Raw genomic sequence first — 9,015 nt, 5'->3', positions numbered from 1 at the left:
TATCTAGAGCAATTTTTCTTTTAACATTGAAGTGCCTGGATAATATTTAGATTTTTCCATTCGGGTAAAATTAGAATTTATGTATTTTACATCAGAGAGCATACTGAGTTGGTGTATATACTCCAAAACAGAGTAGAATAAGGCATTGTATATTTTTTCTAACAGACTATATTCAGAGCCATTTTCTTTTAACTTTGTGGCGCCTAGATATTATTTAGAGTCTTTTCGATTCACGTAAGATTAGAATTTCGGTATTTTACATGAGAGAGCACACTGAGTTGGTGTATATACTCCAAAACAGAGTAGAATAAGGCATTTTATAATTTTTCTGACAGACTATATTCAGAGCAATTTTGCTTTTAACATTGGGGTGCCTAGATAATATTTAGATTTTTTCGGTTCGCTTAAATATAGAATTTCTGTATTTTACATGATAGGGCACACTGAGGTGGTGTATATACTACAAAACAGAGTACAATAAGGCATTGTATATATTTTCTGACATTATATTCAGAGCAATTTTGATTTTAACATTGGGGTGCCTAAATAATATTTAGATTTTTTTCGATTCGCTTAAATATAGAATTTCTTTATTTTACATGAAAGAGTATACTGAGTTGGTGTATACTCCAAAAGGAAGTAGAATACGGCATTGTATATTTTTTCTAACAGACTATATTCAGAGCCATTTTCTTTTAACTTTGTGGCACCAAGGTATTATTTAGATTTTTTTGATTCACATAAAATTAGAATTTCTGTATTTTACATGAGAGAGCATACTGAGTTGTGTGTATACTACCAAACAGAGTAGAATAAGGCATCGTATTTTTTTTTAACCGACTATATTCAGAGCCATTTTCTTTTAACTTTGGGGCGCCTTGATATTATTTAGAGTTTTTTCGATTTACGTAAAATTAGAATTTCGGTATTTTACATGAGAGAGCATATTGAGTTGATATATATACTACAAAACATAGTAGAAAAGGGTATTGTATATTTTTCTTGACAGATTATATTCAGAGCAATTTTGCTATTAACATTGGGGTTCCTAGATAATATTTAGATTTCTTTCGATTCGCTTAAATATAGAATTTCTGTATTTTACATGAGAGAGCATATGGAGTTGGTGTATATACTCCAAAACAGAGTAGAATAAGGCATTGTATATTTTTTCTGACAGATTATATTCAGAGCAATTTTGTTTTTAACATTTGGGTGCCTAGATAATATTTAGATTTTTTTCGAATCGTGTATAATTAGAATTTCGGCATTTTACATGAGAGAGCATATTGAGTTGGTGTATGTACTCCAAAACAGAGTAGAAAATGGCATTGCATATTTTTTCTGACAGATTATATTAAGAGCAATTGTGCTTTTAATGTTGGGGTTCCTGTATTATATTTAGTTTTTTTCTATTCACGTTAAATTAGAATTTCTGTATTTTACATGAGAGAGCATACTGAGTTGGTGTATATACTACAAAACAGAGTAGAATAAAACATTGTATATTTTTTCTAACAGACTATATTCAGAGCCATTTTCTTGGAACTTTGGGGCGCCTGGATATTATTTTGATTTTTTTCGATTCGCTTAAATATAGAATTTCTTTATTTTACATGAGAGAGCATATGGAGTTGGTGTATATACTCCAAAACAGAGTAGAATAAGGCATTGTATATTTTTTCTAACAGACTGTATACAGAGCCATTTTCTTTTAACTTTGGGGCGCCTAGATAGTATTTAGATTTTTTTCAATTTGCGTAAAATTACAATTTTTGTGTTTTACAGGAGAGAGCATACTGACTTGGTGTATATAATCCAAAACAGAGTAGAATAAGGCATTTTATATTTCTTCTAATGGACTATATTCAGAGCCATATTCATTTAACTTTGGGGCACATAGATATTATTTATATATTTTTTGATACGTGTAAAATTAGAATTTCGGTATTTTACATGAGAGAGCATATTGAGTTGGTTTATATTCTAGAAAACATAGTAGAAAAGGGAATTGTATATTTTATCTGACAGACTATATTCAGAGAAATTTTGTTTTTAACATTGGGGTGCCTAGATAAAATTTAGATTTTTTTCAATTCGCTTAAGTTTAGAATTTCTGTATTTTACATGAGAGAGCATATGGAGTTGGTGTATATACTCCAAAACAGAGTAGAATGGGGCATTGTATATCTTTTCTGAGAGATTATATTCAGTGCAATTTTGATTGTAACATTGGGGTGCCAGGATGATATTAGATTTTTTTCGATTCACGTAAAATTTGAATTTTGGTATTTTACATGAGAGAGCATACTGAGTTGGTCTATACTCCAAAACAGAGTAGAATAAGGCATTGTATATTTTTTCTAACAGACTATATTCAGAGCCATTTTTTTTTAACTTTGGGGCGCCTAGATGTTATTTAGAATTTTTTTGATTCGCTTAAATATAGAATTTCTGTATTTTACATGATAGGGCACACTGAGGTGGTGTATATACTACAAAACAGAGTACAATAAGGCATTGTATATATTTTATGACAGATTATATTCAGAGCAATTTTGATTTTAACATTGGGGTGCCTAAATAATATTTAGATTTTTTTCGATTCGCTTAAATATAGAATTTCTTTATTTTACATGAGAGAGCATATGGATTTGGTGTATATATTCCAAAGCAAAGGAGAAGAGGGCATTGTATATTTTTTCTGACAGATTATATTCAGAGCAATTTTTTTTTAACATTTTGGTGCCTAGATAATATTTAGATTTTTTCTATTCGGGTAAAATTAGAATTTCTGTATTTTACATGAGAGAGCATACTGAGTTGGTGTATATACTCCAAAATAGAGTAGAATAAGGCATTGTATATTTTGTCTAACAGAGTATATTCAGAGCCATTTTATTTTAACTTTGCGGCGCCTAGATCTTATTTAGATTTTTTTCGATTCGTGTAAAATTAGAATTTCGGCATTTTACATGAGAGAGCATATTGAGTTGGTGTATATACTCCAAAACAAAGTTGAACAGGGCATTGTATATTTTTTCTGACAAATTATATTCAGAGCAATTTTGCTTTCAACATTGTGGTGCCTAGATAACATTTAGATTTTTTTCAAATCGTGTAAATATAGAATTTCTGCATTTTACCTGAGAGAGCATATGGAGTAGGTTTATATACTCCAAAATAAAGAAGAATGGGGCATTGTATATTTTTTATGACAGATTATATTCAGAGCAATTTTATTTTTAACATTGGGGTGTCAGGATAATATTTAGATTTTTTTCGATTCACGTAAATTTAGAATTTCTGTATTTTACATGAGGGAGTATACTGAGTTGGTGTATACTCCAAAAGAGAGTAGAATAAGGCATTGTATATTTTTACTAACAGACTATATTCAGAGCCATTTTCTTTAATCTTTGGGGCGCCTAGATATTATTTATATATTATTCGATTCGCGTAAAATTAGAATTTCGGTATTTTACATGAGAGAGCATATTGAGTTGGTGTATATACTACAAAACAGAGTAAAAAGAGCATTGTATATTTTTTCTGACAGATTAAACTCAGTGCAATTTTGTTTATAACATTGGGGTGCCTAGATAATATTTAGATTTTTTTCGATTCGCTTAAATATAGAATTTCTGTATTTTACAGGAGAGAGCATATGGAGTTGGTGTATATACTCCAAAACAGAGTAGAATAGGGCATTGTATATTTTCTCTGACCGATTATATTCAGAGTAATTTTGTTTTTGACATTGGTGTGCCTAGATAAAATTTCGATTTTTTTGATTCGGGTAAAATTAGAATTTAGGTATTTTACATGAGACAGCATACTGAGTCTTCGAATATACTCCTAAAAAGAGTAAAATAAGGCATTGTATATTATTTCTAACAGACTATATTCAGTGCCATTTTCTTTTAGCTTTGTGGCACCAAGGTATTATTTAGATTTTTTTGATTCACATAAAATTAGAATTTCAGTATTTTACATGAGAGGACATACTGAGTTGGGTATATACTACCAAACAGAGTAGAATAAGGCATTGTATATTTTTTTTAACCGACTATATTCAGAGCCATTTTCTTTTAACTTTGGGGTGCCTTGATATTATTTAGATTTTTTCCAATTCACGTAAAATTAGAATTTCGGTATTTTACATGAGAGAGCATATTGAGTTGATGTATATACTACAAAACATAGTAGAAAAGGGCACTGTATATTTTTTTGACAGATTATATTGAGAGCATTTTTGCATTTAACATTTGGGTTCCTAGATAATATTTAGATTTTTTTCGATTCGCTTAAATATAGAATTTCTGTATTTTACATGAGAGAGCATATAAAGTTGGAGTATATACTCCAAAACAGAGTAGAATAAGGCATTGTATATTTTTTCTGACCGATTATATTCAGAGCAATTTTGTTTTTAACATTTGGGTGCCTAGATAATATTTAGATTTTTTTCGAATTGTGTATAATTAGAATTTCAGCATTTTACATGAGAGAGCATATTGAATTGGTGTATATACTCCAAAACAGAGTAGAAAATGCCATTGTATATTTGTTCTGACAGATTATATTCACAGCAATTTTGCTTTTCACGTTGGGGTGCCTATATTATATTCAGTTTTTTTCGATTCACCTAAAACTAGAATTTTGGTATTTTACATGAGAGAGCATGCTGAGTTGGTGTATATACTCCAAAACAGAGTAGAATAAGGCATTGTATATTTCTTGTAACAGATTATATTCAGAGCCATTTTCTTTTAACTTTGGAGCACCTAGATATTATTTAGATTTTTTTTGATTCGCCTAAAATTAGAATTTCCGTATTTTACATAAGAGAGCATATGGAGTTGGTGTATATACTCCAAAACACAGTAGAAAAGGGCATTCTATATTTTTTCTGACAGATTTTATTAAGAGCAATTTTTCTTTTAACATTGGGGTGCCTAGATAACATTTAGATTTTTTCGATTCGGGTAGAATTAGAATTTCTGTATTTTAAATGACAGAGCATATTGTGTTGGTGTATATACTACAAAACAGAGTAGAAAAGGGCATTGTATTTTTTTTCTGACAGATTATTATCAGAGCAATTTTGCTTTTAACATTGGGGTGCGTATATAATATTTAGATTTTTTTCAATTTGCTTAAATATAGAATTTCTGTATTTTACATGAGAGAGCATATGGAGTTGGTGTATATACTCCAAAACAGAGTCGAATAGGGCATTGTATATTTTTTCTGACAGATTATATTCAGAGCAATTTTCTTTTTTACACTGAGGTGCCTAGATAATATTTAGATTTTTTTGACTCTGGTAAAATTTGAATTTCTGTGTTTTACATGAGAGAACATACTGAGTTAGTTTATATACTCCAAAACAGAATAGAATAAGGCATTGTATATTTTTGGTAACAGACTATATTCAGAGCGATTTTCTTTTAACTTTGGGGCGCCTAGATATAATTTAGATTTTTATAGATTTGCGAAAATTTAGAATTTCGGTATTTTACATATGAGAGCATACTGGGTTGTGTATATACTCCAAAACAGAGTAGAATAAGGCATTGTATATTTTTTTTTACCGACTATATTCAGAGCCATTTCCTTTTACCTTTGGGGCGCCTAGATATCATTTAGATTTTTTTCAATTCACGTAAAATTAGAATTTCTGTATTTTACATGAGAGCATATTGAGTTGGTGTATATATTAAATATCAGAGTACCAAAGGGCATTGTGTATTTTTTTGTGACAGATTATATTCAGAGCAGTTTTGATTTTAACATTGGGGAGCCTCGATAATATTTAGATATTTTCGATTCGGGTAAAATTAGAATTTCTTTATTTTACATGTGAGAGCACATTGAGTTGGTGTATATAGTATAAAAGAGAGTAGAAATGGGCATTGTATATTTTTTCAAACAGACTATATTCAGAGAAATTTTGCTTTTAACATTGGGGTGCCTACATGATATTTAGATTTTTTTCAATTTGCTTAAATATAGAATTTCTGTATTTTACATGAGAGAGCATATGGAGTTGGTGTATATACTCCAAAACAGAGTAGAATAGGGCATTGTATATTTTTTCTGACAGATTATATTCAGAGCAATTTTGATTTTAACATTGGGGTGCCTAGATATTATTTAGATTTTTTCAATTCGGGTAAAATTAGAATTTCTGTATTTTAAATGAGAGAGCATATGGAGTTGGTGTATATACTCCAAAAAAAAGTAGAATACGGCATTGTATATTATTTCTGACAGATTATATTCAGAGCAATTTTGTTTTTAGAATTGGGGTGCCTAGATAATATTTAGATATTGTCGATTCGGGTAAAATTAGAATTTCTGTATTTTATATGAGAGAGCATAGTGAGTTGGTGTATATACTCCAAAACAGCGTAGAATAAGGCATTGTATATTTTTTCTAACAGACTATATTCAGAGCCATTTTCTTTTACCTTTCAAGCTCCTAGATATTATTTAGATTTTTTTTTTGATTCGCGTAAAATTAGAATTTCGGTATTTTAAAAGAGAGAGCATACTGAGTTTGTGTATATACTCCAAAACAAAGTAGAATAAGTCATTGTATATTTATTATAACAAACTACATTCAGAGCTATTGTCTTCTAACTTTGGGGCGACTAGATATTATTTAGATTTTCTTCGAGTCGCGTAAAATTAGTATTTCATTATTTTACATGAGAGAGCATATTGAGTTGGTGTATATACTACATAACACAGTAGAAAAGGGCATTGCATATTTTTTCTGACAGATTATATTAAGAGCAATTATGTTTTTAACATTGGGGTGCCTAGATAATATTAAGATTTTTTCAATTCACGTAAAATTAGAATTTCGGTATTTTACATGATAGAGCATACTGAGTTGGTGTATATACTCCCAAACAGATTAGAATAACGCATTCTATATATTTTTAACAGACTATATTCACAGCCATTTTCTTTTAACTGTGGGGAGCCTAGATATTATTTAGATTTTTTTTGATTCGCGTAAAATTAGAATTTCGGTATTTTACATCTGAGAGCAAACTCAGTTGGTGTATATACTCCAAAACAGAATAGAATAAGGCATTGTATATTTTTTCTAACAGACTATATTCGGAGCCATTTTCTTTTAACTTTTGGGCGCCTAGTTATTATTTAGATTTTTTTCTATTCGTGTAAAATTAGAATTTCCGTATTTTACATGAGAGAGCATATATAGTTAGTTTATATACTTCAAAACAGAGTAGAAAAAGGCATTGTATATTTTTTTGACAGATTATATTCAGAGCAAATTTGTTTTTAACATTGGGGTGCCTAGATAATATTTAGATTTTTTTCGATTCAGGTAAAACTCGAATTCCTGTATTTTACATGAGAGAGCATACTGAGTTGGTCTATATACTCTAAAACGGAGTAGAATTATGCATTGTATGTGTTCCTAACGGACTATATTTAGAGCCATTTTCTTTTAACTTTCGGGCGCTTAGATATTTAGACTTTTTTCCATTCTTGTAAAATTAGAATTTCGGTATGTTACATGAGAGAGCATATTGAGGTGGTGTATACACTCCAAAACAGAGTAGAAAAGTGCATTGTATATTTTTTCTGACAGAATATATTCAGAGCAATTTTGCTTTTAACATTGGAGTGCCTAGATAATATTTAGATTTTTTTCGATTCACGTAAAATTAGAATTTCAGTAGTTTACATGAGAGAGCATACTGAGTTGGTTTATATACTCCAAAACAGAGTTGAATAGTACCTTGTATATTCTTTCTAACAGAATATATTCAGAGCAATTTTGTTTTTAACACTGGGGGGCCTAGATAATATTTAGATATTTTGTATTCTGGTAAAATTAGAATTTTTGTATTTTACATAAGAGAGCATATTGAGTTGACATTGTGTATATACTACAAAACAAAGAGTAGGGCATTGCATATTTTTTCTGACAGAATATACTCAGAGCAATTTTGTTTTTAACATTGGGGTGCCTAGATAATATTTAAGTTTTTTCGATTTGGGTAAAATTAGAATTTCTATATTTTACATGAGAGAGGATACTGAGTTAGTTTATATACTCCAAAACAAAATAGAATAAGGCATTGTATATGTTTTCTAACAGACTATATTCAGAGCCATTTTCTTTTAAATTTTGGGCACCAAGATATTATTTATATTTTTTTCGATTCACGTAAAATTAGAATTTCGGTATTTTACATGAGAGAGCATGCTGAGTTGGTGTATATACTCCAAAACAGAGTAGAATAAGGCATTGTGTAATTTCTCTAACAGACTATATTCAGAGACTTTTTTTTTTACGTTGGAGAGCCTAGATAATATTTAGATTTTTTTGATTCGGGTAAAATTAGAATTCCGCATTTTACATGAGAGAGCATACTGAGTTGATATATATACTCCAAAACAGAGTAGAATAAGGCATTGTATGTGTTTTCTAACAGACTATATTCAGAGGCATTTTCTTTTAACTTTGGTGCACCTTGATATTATGTAGATTTATTTCGATTCATGTAAAATTATAATTTGGTTATTTTACATGAGAGAGCATATTCAGTTCGTGTATATACTAAAAAAGAGAGTAGAAAAGGGCATTGTATATTTTCTCTGACAGAATATGTTAAGAGCAATTTTGTTTTTAACATTGGGAAGCATAGATAATATATATATTTTTTCGATTGACGTAAAATTAGAATTTCTGTATTTTACATGAGAGAGCATATTGAGTTGAGTTGGTGTATATACTACAAAACAGAGAACAGGGCATTGTATATTTTTTCTAACAGACTATATTCAGAGCCATTTTCTCTTAACTTTGGGGCACCTAGATATTATTTAGATTTTTTTTCGATTCGCTTAAATATAGAATTTCTGTATTTTACATGAGAGAGCATACTGAGTTGGTGTATATACCCCAAAACAGAGTAGAATAAGGCATTGTATATTTTTTCTGACAAACTATATTCGGAGCTA

Source organism: Callithrix jacchus, chromosome 6 (genome assembly GCF_049354715.1).
Source record: "Callithrix jacchus isolate 240 chromosome 6, calJac240_pri, whole genome shotgun sequence".
Taxonomy (NCBI): Eukaryota; Metazoa; Chordata; class Mammalia; order Primates; family Cebidae; genus Callithrix; species Callithrix jacchus.
The sequence above is the reverse complement of the archived record's forward strand: the minus strand, read 5'-3'. Positions refer to the sequence as shown.